At 46.7% G+C, this 16,115-nt stretch overlaps 1 protein-coding gene and 1 long non-coding RNA gene across 2 annotated transcripts in view; one reads left to right on the forward strand and one right to left on the reverse strand.

Moving 5' to 3' along the window:
• Positions 1-16,115, forward strand: part of Znf395 (zinc finger protein 395) — a 53,476-nt gene that overhangs the window by 16,399 nt on the left and 20,962 nt on the right. The window lies entirely within an intron of this gene.
• LOC115069450 lies at positions 3,837-15,422 on the reverse strand. The gene is made up of 3 exons (XR_003848717.1): positions 15,354-15,422; positions 7,915-7,994; positions 3,837-3,947 (listed from the first exon to the last, which is right to left on the reverse strand). It is a non-coding gene; the product is annotated as an uncharacterized LOC115069450 (long non-coding RNA).

Below are 16,115 nucleotides of genomic sequence, written 5' to 3' on the forward strand. Positions count from 1 at the left end.
TGTGGTTTACTTTTTGGGTATGAAGAGCTGGTTCGTCTAAGCTTCTGGTTCTCTCTTTTGATTTTATCTTGTCGAGGCCGGATTGATTTTGTCTTCAGGAGTTCCGAGGTGGCCCAATTCCAATGTGGGTCATAAGTTTTCAGACTTTCTCCTTAGGTCTGGAATTTTCTAAGAATGATTTTGGCCTCAAGAACTTGGGTGTTGGACTGACCTTAGATCCTCTCTGTGGGCGTGCCACACAGGGATGCAAAGTCAGATGGTTGGGAAGAAGCCCCAAGATTTCTCAGGAAGTGGATTGAGTAGCTGTGTTGTACTGTATGCAAAGGATCAGGGAGAGGAAAGGTAAGCCTTGGAGCCCCAGAAAGAGGCTGTCAGCCCCAGAAAGAGGCTGGCGGGTGTTGCAGGACCAGGGAAGCAGAGAGAGGTGAGGGCGTGGCCGGGTCCAGAGGCAGTACTCCTGGGGCCCAAGGAAGCCATCAAGCTGATCTGGGTGAAAAGGGTCAGGAAGCAGCACTGGCTCCCCAGGTGTCTGGGGCCCCAAGACTAGGAATGGCACAGGGCCCAAGCTTGGAGTAGAGAACAGCGGGGGGAGATGGAAGGGTGAGCCCGGCTGGGGGAGTCAAGGCGCGGAGGGCTGCTCGGTAGACTTACCCCAAGAGAGGCCTGAGGGCAGGAGAGCGGGCCAGGAGAATTAGCCAGTGGTTCAGGTCCGGGAAGCAGGGAGAGGTGAGGGCGGGGCCAGGTCCTGCAAAAGCAGTGCTCCTGGAGCCCAAGGAAGGCACCAAGCTGGCCTGGGCAAAAAGGGTCAGGAAGTAGCACCGGTTCCCCAGGTGTCTGGGGACCCAAGACCAGGAATGGCGCAGGGCCCAAACCAGGAGCAGAGAGCTCAAATATAATTTTTTAAGAGTCCATATGTATAGCTAAAGGCTACATGACAAGAAACAATGCTAGACAGGAATTACCTTCCTTTGAGTTATTGGGGTGGCCCAAAAATCTCCCAGACAGTAACCCAGCATAGAAGTGGGAAAATGAACAGCAGACCCCAATCTTATCTAAAGGAATATTGACAACTGATTGCTGCTAGATGAGGAACAGCTGATTTTCCTAAAACAAGGATCTCCAGATAGGCTGACTAGATTCAGCAGATGGACAAGCACTGGGGAATGGCTGGGGGTGCTGACAACACAGTGGACAGTAAGAGGGATGACAGAGTATATGGGCTCCAGTGGGGATGGGGAGGCTATGGGAAGGTGCCATTTGGGAAGTGGGTATATAGATAAATAAGATTGTGTAGGATGTTCTATATGGTATACACACAAAAAAAAAATCAACAAATTTTTAAAAAGACATATTTGAGGAGGAAGCATAAAAATTTACTTCATGTTAAATAGTAGAGGTGATAAACATTACCAGTGAAATCTACCTGATGACTTTATATCCATACTCAGGTGCCAAGGATCTGAGTGTAACCAACTGTGACTAGTAATAATCAGATACACAGAGATTAGAGACACATGTGCAAACATCTAAGCGTTAGTAGCATTAAAAATGTAGGAAATTGCCAGGTGTGGTGGCGCATGCCTGTAGTCCCAGCACTTGGGAGTCAGACGCAGGCGGATCTCTATGTAAGCCAGCCTGGTCTACATAGTGAGTTCCAGGACAGCTGGGGCTACAGGGAGACCCTGCTTCAAAAAGACAAAAAAAAAAAAAAAAGGGTAGGAAACAGCATATTTTAAAATGAAATGGAGATCTTCTTTAAAGGATAAAAACTCATTCAATTTTATGTCTTATAGGGTTTATACTGAGTTCAGTATTGTATAACTATTAATTCAACTGTGAACCTAAAAATTTACAGCCACTTTTGAAAGAGATGTATCCTTGCTCTGGAATGTGTTACTGAATATGTTAAAGCTGTAATGAAATGCTTCTTCTCATCATGTGGTTATTAAATTTAAATAAATTAAAGAAAACAAAAGATTCCCTTTAATCCCCAGACTGGGAGAGCAGATGTCTGTTCAGCACCCAGAGGGCTTTTCCACCTGGCAGGCTGTAGACACGATGGCCCATGCAGCAGTGAGTTTCCCATTGCTGGATGTGTTCAGGTAGGGTTCAGGCTGTTGACGAGAGATGCTGTCGAAGAGACGGGAGGGATCAGGCTGATCTCTAGAGCCCTGATTCTTTTGTGAGTTCTTTTGTGACTTGTCACAGCTGGGAGATAAGATGAATTAGAGGCTGTTTCTCCTGAGTTAGCCTCATGGAAATTTCAGAATTTCTTCATAGGTTCTATCCTTGTGTTCTTGGTGCTAGGGATGGAACTCAAGACTGTACATGAGAGACAAGCACAGCACCACTGAGCCATATCCCCCAGCCTGCTCAGGGCTTGGTTTGTGGCCTCTGGGCAACTGATCTTGAATTTGGTCCTCAGTTGGGAAGTGATAGCAAGCTAGACTGACACATGAAGCCTTCCTGACCAGTTCTGTTTTCAGTGTGACCAGGTCCAGAAGGTTGTGCTTGGACTTGACATGGAGGAGCATCCTTTCTCCACTCCATCTTACAGCCTCATGTGCGTGCGTGTGTGTATGGGCGTGTGTGTGTGTGTGTGTGAGCGTGCATGCCTGTAGAGGCCTGAAGTTGACATTGGATATATTCCCCAGTTGCTCTTTATTGAGGCAGAGTCTCTCACAGAACCCAGAGCTCACCTGTCTAGTGGGCCAGTTTGCCCCAGGGATCCCTTGTCTCTGCCTTGTGGGTGCTGGAATCACAGGTAGTCACGTCTATCCAGCTTTTGTGCTGCGTGCCAGAGGACAGCCTTGGGTGTCATCTTTAGGTATGTTGGACACCTCCTTTGAGAGAGGGTCTCTCATTGGCCCGGAGATGAACCAATTGGCCAGTCTGGCTGGTTAGTGAGTCCCAGGGATTTTCCTGTTTCCACCTCTCAGCACTGGGGTTTCCATTGTTCTGGCTTTTTATGCAGGTGCTGGGGCTCAGACTCAGGTCCTCACACTTGTGAGGCAAGCACTCTGCCCACTGAGCCATGTTTCCATCCTTGCACAGTGGATTTAAATGACTGCAACAGCATGTTCATTGCCTTCTTGACACCAGGGATGACCGTTTGATTATAGCTTTGCAGCAGAAAGAATAGGGGGCAGGTGGATTAAAAGGAAGTTTGAGTAGGATTTTCAAGAAGAGCATGTGTTTTGTTTTAAAGCAAGGCATTAAGTTTGTCATTTGAGTTAAATTTAAGAAGTTTTATTATTTATAGCTTATATATACAATTTGACTTAGTTTAATTTTGCTCAACTTCTACTTAAATATAGGACTTATTTAGAATAAACCTTGATTATTTAGGTGCTTTTGGATATTGACTTTTTCTTTAAAAAAGATTGTGCATGCCGGGTTTGGTGGTGCACACATTTAATCCCAGCACTCGGGAGGCAGAGGCAGGCAGATCTCTAGTGAGTTCAAGGCCAGCCTGGTCTACACAGCCAGTTCCGGGCCGGCTGGGGCTATAGGGAGACCCAAAGACCCCCTCCAAAGATTATTTATTTATTTATTTATTTACTTATTTATTTCGTGTGTGAGGAACACGCCTGTGCCAAAGCATTCATGTGGAGGTCAGAGGATAACTTTCAAGGAGTCGCTTCTGTCCTACCATATGGGTTCTGGGGATAGAACTCAAGAAGTCATCTGCAAGTGCCCTTACCTGCTGAGCCATCTCACAGACCTATGCCTATTCTTTTTAACATTCTAAATTTTAGACCAGAATGCTCCCCTCCCCTCCCCTCCCCTCCCCTCCATCCCTCCCCTAGCCATCTGTCTTCTGCCTCAGTCTCCCAGTCCTGGAATTGCAGTTGTGTGTTGACACTCCAAGCTCTTCCTGATGTTTTTGGGTAACTTGCTGTTAGTACTGCTTGGATAAACTTGCAACGGGAGTCTCGTAGAGAGCTCTGTAGAGGGAACAGAGTTTGAACTCATCGTTGGGGCCTCTGAAAAGCTGGTTTCTTCTCCATGTGATTCATGCTCTTATTTTGGTACTCAAAAGATGAGTATTTGGCAAGAATGTACTCTGTTCACATGGGCAAAGCTGTATGGGAACACACCAACTCAAGGAATGTCCGTTTTAGATGTGTAAGAAGGATTAGGAAGAATTTGGCTGTGTAGATCTGAAACACAATCTTTGCACATTTGTTTTTGTTTTTTCGAGATAGAGTTTTATGCAGCTTTCAATGACCTGGAACTTTCTGTGTAGTTCAGGATAGCCTCAAGCTTGAAGTGATCCTCCTGCATTTGCTGAGTGCTGGGGGATGGTGGGACTGGGTCTCCTTCGTTTCCATGTCACTTGTGCCTTGAACTGTGCATTGACTGTGCTTGAACTGCTGGGAATCTGCTCTCTGGTATGGGGAAAAGTTAGACCAGCATGTAACTTTTTGTGTGATGTTGGGGCTAGAACCCAGGGCTGTATGCATGCTAGATGAACACTGTACCACTGTTACATTTCCAGACTGCTTTAGTCTGTATGTTTGCGTATGTGTGCGTGTGTGTGTGTGTGTGTGCGTGTGCGTGTGTGCACGAGGACAACCTGGGGTGGTGTTTTGCAGGTACTATCTGTCCACTTCAAAAAATTCATTTTTATTTTATGTGTGTGTGTGTGTATTGCCTGCTTGTATTTAAGTACACCCGTGTCGTGCAGCGCCCATGGAGGACAGAAGAGGGCGTTCATCAGATTCCCTGGAACTGGAGTTATGGACGCTTGTTAGCCGCCATGTGATTGCTGGGAACAGAATGCAGCGCAGGTCTATCTACAAGAGCAGCCAGTGCTCTTAACCTCTGAGCCACCTTGCTATCTCCAGCCCTTCCCCACCCCCTTTTTTGAAAAAAAGACGATTTCCCTGGTCTGGAGTTTGTCAAGGCTAGGCTAGGCTAGGCTAGGCTGGGTTGGATGGCAAGCTCTGTGGATCTGCCTATCTCTGTCTCTCCAGCATTGGGATTATAAATGCATTGATAAGCCATGTGTGGTGGCACATGCCTTTAATCCCAGCACTCAGGAGGCAGATCTCTGTGAGCTGAAGGCCAGCCTGGTCTACATATTGAGTTCTAGGCCATCTGGGGCTACAGGGAGACCCTGTCTCAAAAAGACAAAAAAGGTGCATCGTGCCCAACTTTAAAAAAAAATATGGGTTCTGGGACTTGAACTCAGGTCCTTGTGCTTGCAAGCACTTTACTGAATGAGCCATCTCCCCAGTCTCTCAGTTCTTGGCTAGGCCTTTTGTTTTGTTTTAAGCAGGGTCTCGACCCTGTCTCCATCTCATAGAGATCCACTCACCTCTGCCTTCCAAGTGCTGGGACTAAAGGTGCCACCACACCTGACTGGCTTGGCTGTTTTGAGAGGATATATAGTTCAGGTTGGCCTTGAGATATCTTATGATGCATCCCAGACTGGCCTTAAAATCCCCATCTTCCTGCCTTAGCCTGGGATCACAGATATGTGTGACTACACCCAGCTACGTTTCAAAACAAAAAAAAAACAAATGATGATAAGAAGCAGCATCTCTCATTCATCATTTTGTCCTCTGTATTGGGAAGTCATCGAACTCTTTTGGTGAAAACAGCAGCAGCAGCAGCAACTACGTGCAAGAGGATCAGGACTTCCTCTCCCGTTTTTTTCCCTTTCTGCTGTTGAAAATACATTGCTGTTTTTTTTTTTTTTTTTTTTTTTCGGTCTTTTTGAGACAGAAGAAAGTCTTCTTGTAGTCCCAGCTGACCTGAACTCACTATGTAGACCAGGCTGGCCTTGAACTCACAGAGATCCTCCTGCCTCTGCCTCCCAAGTGCTGGGATTAAAGGTGTGCGCCACCATGCCTGGCTTCCTTGCAATTTTTAAAAAAATTATTTTTATTTTATGTGTATAGTGTATTGCCTGCATGTAGGTAGGTGCACCTGTGTCATGCAATGCCCACAGAGGTCAGAATCCTCTGGATTCCTGATCCCCCTGATTCCAGAGGTTGGATCCCCTAGAACTGGAGTTACAGGTGGTTTTTAGCCACCATGTGGGTGCTGGGAATTGAACCCGGGTTCTCTGCAAGAGCAGCCAGTGCTCTTAACCACTGAGCCATCTCTCCAGCCCTTCAAATTATTATTACTATTATTTAGTATTTTTGAGACGGGGTGTCTATAGCCCCAGCTGGCCTGGAACTCGCTATGTAGACCAGGCTAGCCTCGAACTCTTAGAGATCTGCCTGCCTCTGCCTCCTGAGTGCTGGGATTAAAGGTGTGCACCACTACACCCTTCCCAGATTGCTGTTCTTAATTCACATGTCCTTCCATCCATTTAAATCTTATTACCTATTTTCAAATTCTTATTTTTAAATAATTAAAAAAATATTTTTATCTATGTATATGAGTGTTTGTCTACATGTATGCATGTGTACCATGTGTGTGCCTGGTGCCCAAGGAGGCCAGAAGACAGTGTCAAATCCCCTGCAACTGGAGTTCACAGACCTTTGTGAGCCACCGTGTTGGTGCTGGGAATTGAACCTGGGTCTTCTGCAAGAGCAGCAATTCTTAGCTTTTAAACTGTTGAGCCATCTCTCCAGCCTGCTATTTTATTTTATTATGCATATATGTGTGTGTATCTCTGTGTGTGTATCTGTGTGTATGTGTGTGTGGGGTATGTATGTGTGTGTGTGACTGGTACTTGAGGAAGGCAGAAGAGTGAGTTGAGTCCTCTGGAACTGGAATTACAGGCAGTTGTGAGTGGCTGTACAGTTGCTGGGAATGGGACCCAGGTCTTCTGCAAGAGCAGAAGCACTTTAACTACCGAGAGGTCTCTCCAGACTCTTACCCCAGAAATGTTCTTTGTGATCATTTTTAGGTCGCTAATCCTCGCCCCAATGGGAAGTGCCACATACTGAGTTTCTGTGACTGTAGGTTCGTTTTGCCTAGTCAGTACTTAATTATTGTATGTTTCTGAGGACTCAGAAAGTGGCATTTGAAGATGGGAGAGTGGAGGGGTGTATGTTAGTATTCAAACAACAGTGTCTGCACTGAGGCTGTTGCTCTTTGGTCATATGCTTTCCTAGCATGCATAAAGCCCTGGGTTGGATCACCTGTATGCCACCCAGTCAGTCAGTCAGTCAGTCAGTCAGTCAGTCAGTCAGTCAGTCTCCTATGTGGTTAGGTGGCTCCAGTAAGTAAATAACAACGCAGTATTGTCTAATGGGTGGTTTAGGTTCCTTCTTTTCATTAGCAAAAGGGATTGATGTTACAGGTCCTGATTCCTCTGTGGAAGTCAGAGGAGGGAGCTGTCTTACTGGCATGCGTGCGTGCACGCCCATGTGCCTAGGGTGTTGGAGACCAGTAGTGGGTTAGAAGAACTGGAATTGCTCCAAGGCGGTCCCTTTGGATTACCAGAGTCCCCATGACATACTTTCCCTTCCCCTCTGCCTTGAGCTGGAATAAAACTGAAACGTCACAGAGTTTCCATAGAGTGACTGAGTTGCCTGTAAAATTGAAATAAGATCTGGGTTGGGAAGGGAGCTGCTGGCTGGAAACAGTCTACACACTGCTGAGCTCACAGCCTCCTGGCAGGCAGAGGCCAGCTTCCAGTAGAAATCACTCTTAAACTCATTATTAAACTGTGTGGAACAGGATCTGTTTTTCTCCTTTAAAAAAAATTAAATGAGTAAATGAAAATTTCATTGCATAAATAATATATGAACACACTCTCTGTAGGGGAAGAAAAATGCAGGCAAAATTTTTTTCTTCCTTGACAACCACTCCTAATCCCAGTCCTGCTCTGGAGGTTAACCGCTTGCCTAGGGTTCTGGATGCTTTTCAGATGCTTTGCATACTTAGAGCTATGCCTTCAAGACTTAAAGTCAGTCAGTCCACTGTGCTGGGGGCCCTTATACTTACCAGGATCTTGTCAGTGTGTGAAGGCTCAACGAGTGTTTCATTCTTTCCTGATGGAGGCAGGGGTGACCTCTCTTCTTTTTCTGTTACAAATCCAATTAGAGAAAACATTGTTGCATTCTTTGCAGCACTGGGACGTTTTTCTGGGTAGATCCTGAGATCCCCGTAGTAGGGTATGTTGATCATACAGCCTGGTGAGGACACACTGTAGATTCACTTCTGTGCTGAGTTAATAGTAGGCAGGAGGAGGCTTGCAGTGGGCTTGTGTGCTCACCTGCCCTTATTGCCCAGGTCAATTGGTGAGAAAAGTGAGATGGGCTCTGTGGGCCCAGTAGTCACTGCCTGGTCCTCTGCCTGAAGGACCTTGGTTTTGGTATGCAGGGTACCCACAGGATGGATAGCAGCCTGCTGTGAACTGGATGGGTAGTTCTAAGTGCTCCACTCCCTCACTGAAGACCTGACTCACCTGTCTGCTCAGGATACAAGGCTACAAAGCATGGTTTAACTATTCTTGCTGAGTTGCAGCGTTGGGAGCATTTTTGGTTTTTGTGTTTTTTTTTTGGTCTTTTTGAGACAGGGTCTTCCTGTAGCCCCAGACGGCCTGGAACTCCCTATGTAGACCAGGCTGGCCTTAAACTCACAGAGATCCACTTGCCTCTGCCTCCTGAGTACTGGGATTAAAGGCCTGAGCCACCACGTCTGGCATTTTTGGTGTTCTTTAAGAGCTTCTAGGACCCTGGCATGCAGGTTACTAATGGTTTATGTTCGAAAGACAGTGTTTGTCTTCTGTTGGAACTCTGGCGGTGGCTGCCTGCTCTCCACAGAACTCCTCGAAAGCACAAATGTTAATCAGGTTTAATGTACTTTGGAACCAAGATGGCAAAGGAGAGTATGGCCATGTCCCTCTCCCAAAGCTGCTTGTGTGCTGGCTTGTCACTCAGACAAGAGGCAGAGCCCTTTGTGGCCTCCATGATTTCCTGGACCTTCCCTTCAGATCCTTCCACCATCAGTGAAAACAGCATTGACTCAGGCCCTAGGACACCTAGTCTTGTATTTGTCCAAACTGAGGAATGCATTCCCATTGCCTTGCTTGGGGTACTCGGGCGGCTCCCCCTGGTATCCCTACAGGTGCTTGCAGGGCCTCCCTTTTCTGTCCTTTTAAGGCCTGGTGGCCACAGTACCTCCTCCTCCCTCTCGGGAGAGTCTCTCAGGGCTCTTCTGGCCTTGCCCTTTCTAGCTTTCTCTCCATTACGTGGCAGGTTGACTGTCCTCTGGTTTTGCAAGTTGTCTCTCTTGAGGGAAGTGACCACTATTCCCAGGGTGGACAGTATTCTGATTTTATGGGGGCTATACCCTCCTTTCCTCCCCTCCCTCTCTTCCTCTTCTCCCTCCCTCTCTCCCTCCCTCCTTCCTGTTTTTCCCTTATTTTGCCGTGTTGGATAGAATGGATTTATTATTTATTATTTTTTGAGACAGGGTCTCCCAGTAGCTCCAGCTAGCCTGGAACTTGCTATGCAGATCAGGTTGGCCTCAAACTCAGAGATCCACCTTGCATGTGCCTCCCTAGTGCTGGATGCTATGCCTGGCTTTATTTTATTGAGCTAAAATAAAAATAATCTGTGTAGGAGCCAAAGCATTAAGATCTCGTCTCTTCTCTTAGCCTTTCGCATGCCGAGGTTATAGAAATGTGCTTAGCATAGACTGTCTCTTTTGTTTTGGTCTTTGTAGTCCTATAGGATGGCAGTCTGATCCACAAGGACGTGGATGTCCTGGTCTGGGAATGATGGTGACCACAAAGTGCTTACAAGGTTTTGATGTTCTTCTCAGATGTCCTTTACTGCCCTTGTCAATATTAAATTCTTTTAGTGATTGTTTATTTGTGTGTAGAGGGGTGGGGTGTGTGTGTGTGTGTGCCACAGTGCACTAGTGGAGGTCAGTGGACCACCTGCAGGAGTTCTTTCCCTCTACTCTGTGAGTTCTGGGGATCAAACTCAGCTTATCAGGCTTACTGGGTGGCAAGTGCATTTACCTGCTGAGCATCTCACATGCCCATGGTAAAATTTGTTTTCCCCTACTGTAGCACTCATTTTAAATGTTTTTTTTTTATTTATTATTTTTACTTTTTGTGTATGAGTATATTGCTTGCAGGGATGTTAAGTTCACCTGTGTCCTGCAGTGCTCATTGAGATCAAAAGAAGATGTTGGATCCTCTGGAACTGGAGTTTTAGATGGTTTTTAGCCGCCAATTTGGCATTTGAACCCGGGTCCTTTGCAAGAGCAGCCAGTGCTCATAACTGCTGAGCTATCTCTCCAACTCTTCCTTTAAAATTTTTTTTTAATTTATTATTTTTCACTGTAGCACTCTCTTAAAATCTACTTATGAATTTGACTCTTCATCTACCTACAGTTTGGGTATCTATTATTTTCCCTTGTACTGGGCATGAAACGTAGGGCCGTATGTATGCTAGCCAGGTACTCAATCATAGAGCTGGTAAATCCTCAACTCTGTTTCTTTTGTTAAAAATCTCTTTTTTTGAGCCATACAAGTATGAAGACCTGAGTTTGAGTCCCCAGAATCTACATAAAGCCAGACGTGGAATTCAGGCACGGTGGCGCACTTCCGTAATCCCAGAGCTCCTAGCCAGGCATAGTGATGCACTTCTCCAACCCCAGAGCTCCTGTGGCAAGATGGCAGATGGTGACAGAATCCTGGGAAGCTTGGAGGCCAGCTAACCTGGCATACGGAGTGCATCAGCAGAGACCATGTCCTGCCTCAAACAAAGTGACAAAGACTGACACCCAATGTTGTCCCCTGACATCCACAGGGGCCCTGTAGCATGTGTGCACCTACCCATACATGCAGAAACGTCATACCCACACCCACCTCTTTTTTTGTCTCTTGTTACCACCCGACCCACTCCTCCTTGTGGTGTTTCTGTTAAAAAGATCTTTTTTTTTTCCTTCTTTTTGTTTTTTTGAGGTAGGGGCTTACTACGCAGTCCTGACTGGCCTGGAACTCACTATGTAGACCAAGCTGGGCTCCACCTTACAGTGATCTGTCTGATGTTGCTTCCCAAATGCAGGATTAAAATTGAATGTCGCCACTCCCCTTTCTTTATGTTTTTAGCTATTATTTTTTATTTAAAAATTTTTTGATTTATTTTTATCTTTATGTGTATGAGCATATTGCCTGCATGTATGTAAGTGTGCCTGTGTTGTGTAATGCCTTTGGAGTACAGAAGAGGGTGTCGGAGCCTCTAGAACTGGAGTTATGGATGGTAGTTAGCCACAATATGGGTTCTGGCATTTGAACCTGGGTCCTCTGCAAGAACAGGCAGTGCTCTTAACTGCTGAGCCACCTCTCCAGCCCCTTGTCTTTATTTTATTTTTATTTATTTTTTGGTCTTTTTGAGACAGGGTCTCCCTATAGCCCCAGCTAGCCTGGAACTCGCTGTATAGACCAGGTTGGCCTCGAACTCACAGAGATCCACCTGCCTCTGCTTCCCAAGTGCTGAGATTAAAGGCATGTGCCACCATGCCTGGCTTTATTTTTATTTGACCAATAAAATTATACCTATGTATAGGTGGTGCCTACTGTGTGTGTGTGTGTGTGTGTGTGTGGCAAACACCCACTGTATACTGGGTGCTGTGTTGGATTTGCATTTTCTCTTTATTTTCTTTTTCCTTATTTTTCTCTCTTGAACCTGGGGAATCAGCATCTCTAGGAAGTGGAACTTGTTGACTCTGAAAAGCCAAGGCACTTTCCCCCCCTTGTGTATGTGTGTCTGTGGTGTACATGCATGTGTACTCGTGTGTGGAGGCCTGAGTTTGGAGCTTTTCCTTCATCACGCTCCACCTTATGCATTGAGGCAGGCCGGGCTTCTCAGTTGAACACACTGCTCACGGATACTGCTAGGCCAGCTAGCCAGCTTGTTCTGGGGGAATCCTCTGTCTCTGCCTTCCAAGCGCTACATTTACAGGTGGGCCACCACACCTGGCTGGCATTTATGTGGGTTTTAGGAGTCTGAACTCTGGTCCTCAAGCCTGCAATCTTAAGTGCTTTATCTTCTAAGCCATCTCCCCAGGGCCCTCAAGGCACTTTTGAAAAAAAAAAAAAAAAAAAAAAAAAGTCTTATTAAGGCCTCAAATTACCCTTTGGGATAGAAACTAGTGGTTTTACAATTTCACAGGTCAGGAAACTGAGGCACAGAGAAGAGGTCCCCCACCCCACCCCTCAGAGGTCACATAGTTGGGAAGTTTGAGCTGGTTTGCAGCCCAGACTGTTGGATTGTGTTGTTTCTCAGGAGAGCCCTGATCTTGGGGAAGCCCCGTCCTGGATCTCCACTGTTACCAGGCATTTCCCCTTTCATGCCCCAACCACAGTGCCACATTAACCTCTCTGTGACTCGAGGTCTTAGCAACAAGGACCCAGAGGAGGTCCTCTAGCCCGGCCCCTGGCTCTGCGAGATTTTTCCCTGCTATACAGAGCTTGGAGTGCCTTGTTTTTGGGTCAGTCCGTCTGAGCTTCCAGCAGAGGTCTGCCGCTTCTCTCTCTGTGGGTCTGGAAAATGACACAACCTTCCTGGGGCTCAGTTTGTTTATCTGGAAGATGGGAGCGATGGGGGTGCTTACCTCATGGTATTTGTGGAGGGAGGATTAAGGGAAGTACAAGCTGTGAAATGCTGAGCTAATGACTGGCATGTAGGTCCTTGAGTAGTGACTGGTCTTGAATGCCAGCCTTTCAGGAAAGGCCATGAGTTACGTGTAATGTGTCCTGTTTTGCTCCTGTTTATGCTGTAACAGTTTGAAAAAATTTTTTTATTATATTTCACATGTATGAGTGTATTGCTTGTATGTGTGTAAGTGCACTTGTGTCATGCAGTGCCCATGGAGGTCAGAACAGGGCATTGGATTCCCCTAGAACTGGAGTTACAGATGGTTGTTAGCCACCGTGTGGGTGCTGGGAATTGAACTCAGGTCCTCTGCACGAGCAGCCAGTGCTCTTAACCGCTGAGCCATTTCTCCAGCCCCATATGCTGTAACAGTTCTAATGAAATAGGTGAATTTTTATTCTTGTGAACATCTTGCTGCCTTTTCTCTAAAGCACTCTAAGTACAGTGACTTCCCTGACGAGTGCAAGAATCCGTGTGCTTTTTGACCTTCTTGACTGTCCCTTGCCCCGACTCAGGGACAGTCACCCCCTCCTGGCCTCTCCTTTCAGAACTTGAGTGTGGGCCATCCGCCCCTGTGACTGACCACATTCATTTATTTCATCACTTGTGCTCCATCGGCTGTCCCTCTGCCCGCTTAGGAAGAGTACATACCTGAGCGAGGACTGGGCAGACACCCATCTAGCTCCTTTCTCTGTTTTGTTTTTGAACTCTTTTCCTCACAGTTGACGGCACGGCACGGCCCATCCTTAGTGGGGCCTCTGACAAGTCTCTCGGCTCATCCTTAGTGGGGCCTCTGACAAGTCTCTCTGCCCCTGTGCATTTGTATTTAAATGGGCTTCCTCCACAAGGGACTAGAGAGATGGCTCAGTGGCTAAGAGCACTGGTGGCTAACTCCAGTTCCAGGGGGTCTGACACCCTCTTTTGGCCTCCTCGGGCTTTGCATGACATGCACTTACATACATGCAGGTAAAATACTCATACACATAAAATAAAAATAAATTAAAACCGGCATGGTGGTGCATACCTTTAGTCCCAGCACTTGGGAAGCAGAGGCAGGTGGATCTCTGTGAGTTCAAGGTCGGCCTGGTCTGCATAGTTACAGGCCAGCTGGGGCTACCGGGAGACCCTGTCTCAAAAGACCAAAACAAACAAACAAACAAACAAACAAAAAACCCCCAAAATACCCTTCCCCCGCAATGGTCTCCACGAGATGTTTTTATTTTCTTCACTTAATGCTGACTTCCTAATTTTTGAGAAGGGGGGGTACCTGTCTGTCTCTTAACCTGTCTGTCTCTCTTAACCTGTCTATCTGTCTTAACCTGTCTGCCTGTCTCTCTTAAACTCTAGTCTCTTGGCAGGTTTTCTTTTTGGTGGATTTATAACATTTTATTGGACTCATTTAACTTACATCAAAAAACTTAAACCTATTTGTCTAACTTTATGAACTTAATTCTAAATACTGTCTTCTTTATGAGGCTGTGGTGTCAAAGTGCAGATTTATTTTTTTTCTGAAAGACATGAATGTCCGTCCATTCATCTCGTACAATAGCTTTGGGGGGTACGTGCTTTGTGCTTACATGCTGGGTGCTGCCTTGTGAACTAGGTGGAACTTTGGCTAGGCTGTGTTCTCTCTCTCTCTCTCTCCCTCTGTTTCTCTCTCTCTGTTTCTCTGTTTCTTGCTCTCTCTCTCTGGTTTTTACACATATTTTCTATTTTTATGTGTATGAGTGTGTTGCCTGCATGTATGTAAGTGCACCCATGTTGTGCAGTGCCTGTGGAGGTCAGAAGAGGGCATCAGATTCCCTGGAACTGGAGTTATAGACAGTTGTTAGCTGCCATGTGGGTACTGGGATTTGAACCCTGGTCATCTGCAAGAGCAGCCAGTACTCTTAACCGCTTAGCCATCTCTCCAACCCCTTTGCGTGTGGTTTTGGAGATAGTGTCTCTTTACATAGCTCAAGTAGACCTGGACTTTACTGTGTAGCCCAGGCTGGCCTCAAACTCAGGATGCTCCTTTTCTTCCTGTTTTGTGTACTTTTAGGAACTGGCCTCTTGGGTTATGTGTCAGTAGACGGCTGAGGGCCAGGGCTTTGCCCTGTAGTACCCGCATCCCTAGGTTTCTGATGAGTCAGTGCTCAAGTGTGGTTTAGCACCAGTATAGGCCAGATCCATTCCCTGAGGCTGGCCAGGCCCCACCCCAGAGAGGTTTGGCAGCTGGCCTTGAACACCCTGGGTAGGGCCCCAAGACAGATGTACGCACAGGGGAGCTGAGTAGGGGAGCAGCCCATGGCTGAAGAGAAGTGACAGGCGCCTGGTCACGCAAGAGATGGGCAGGGGCGGGTTCTGGCTTTGGATTCCCAAAGCTTGGCACTGAGCTTAGTCTAAGTGCTGAACCAGGGGTTTGGTTCGCCTGGCCCGGAGGCCCCTAACTGGAAGAGGCTGGATTTCTTGTTCCCCTATCTTGCTGAAATCAGCTTTGTTGGGATTTCAGTTAATTAGTGGCTCACCCATGGTTGGCTTCTGGGTTTCCTTGAGAGTCAATAGTTGTATTTCAGGTTTTGGTACAATAAATACCTTGGTGTGACTGACCCCAGTTCCTAGATGGCTGCTGCTGGACTGGCTGCTAAGAGCTCCGAGTCACTTGCAGTGTTGTTTAGCTGTCTAGCTTGGGCTTAATGGTACCAGTAGAAAGTGTTTCTTCCTTCTGGATTCTGGGCACCCTGTAGGTGTTGGCCTCCCATGGGTTTAGCAAGATAGGTGTATTCTTACCTTCATAGATGAGGAGGGGCGCTGAGGCTTAAAGTTGGTGGCTCTTGGCTGAGGAGGCTTGGGTTCTGGAGGGGTACGTAGGGGCACCTTGATTTCTGCTCTCAGTGTTGAGTGTCTTTGTAGATGTAATGTCTCTCATGTCTGCAAGTGCTTGATTTCTCATCTTTAGTTTTGGATTTTGAGCTCCAGCCTGGCATTTGGATTGGTGACACATTCATGGGACACCTGTAGCTCTGTATGCCTTGGTTTTCTACCACAGGATTGTCATATGATCTACAGCTCCAACCAGGAGCATGGCCAGGTAGCCTTTGCTCTCCCTCCAAGCTCACTGCCTGTTTGTTTGGCCTTGTCAGAGAATGTGGTAATTCCCAGTGACGTCTGAATGCTGCAGTAGTTTCCTTCTTTAACGGGTTCACTGTCAGCAGGCAGCAATTCCCGTTCATTTGGCATCACCAGGGCCTGTGGTTATTCATTCCTATGATGGCCAAGTTCCAAATGGTGTTTCTGCTTTAATCAGTTACATGAAAAACTGTGTGAACTACGTCCTGTACCTCTCTGCTTCCTTCAAGGAGCTAGAACAGAATCCTGTTTACTGAGTTAGGAAGGGGACCGTGAGTCTCATTGCCACTCAACTTTCTTTCATAGTGGGCGCCTGCTCCAAGCCTCGCGTTGACTAGTCATCGACTGTTAGGTTTTTACAGTTCTCGTGTCTGTGCTTTGTTTTGGGAATATCAGTGTTGTCAGACTCCATTGTCATTTCTG

The sequence above is a fragment of the Nannospalax galili genome, unplaced genomic scaffold, assembly GCF_000622305.1.
Source record: "Nannospalax galili isolate Female #2095 unplaced genomic scaffold, S.galili_v1.0 scaffold612, whole genome shotgun sequence".
In the NCBI taxonomy this organism is placed as follows: domain Eukaryota; kingdom Metazoa; phylum Chordata; class Mammalia; order Rodentia; family Spalacidae; genus Nannospalax; species Nannospalax galili.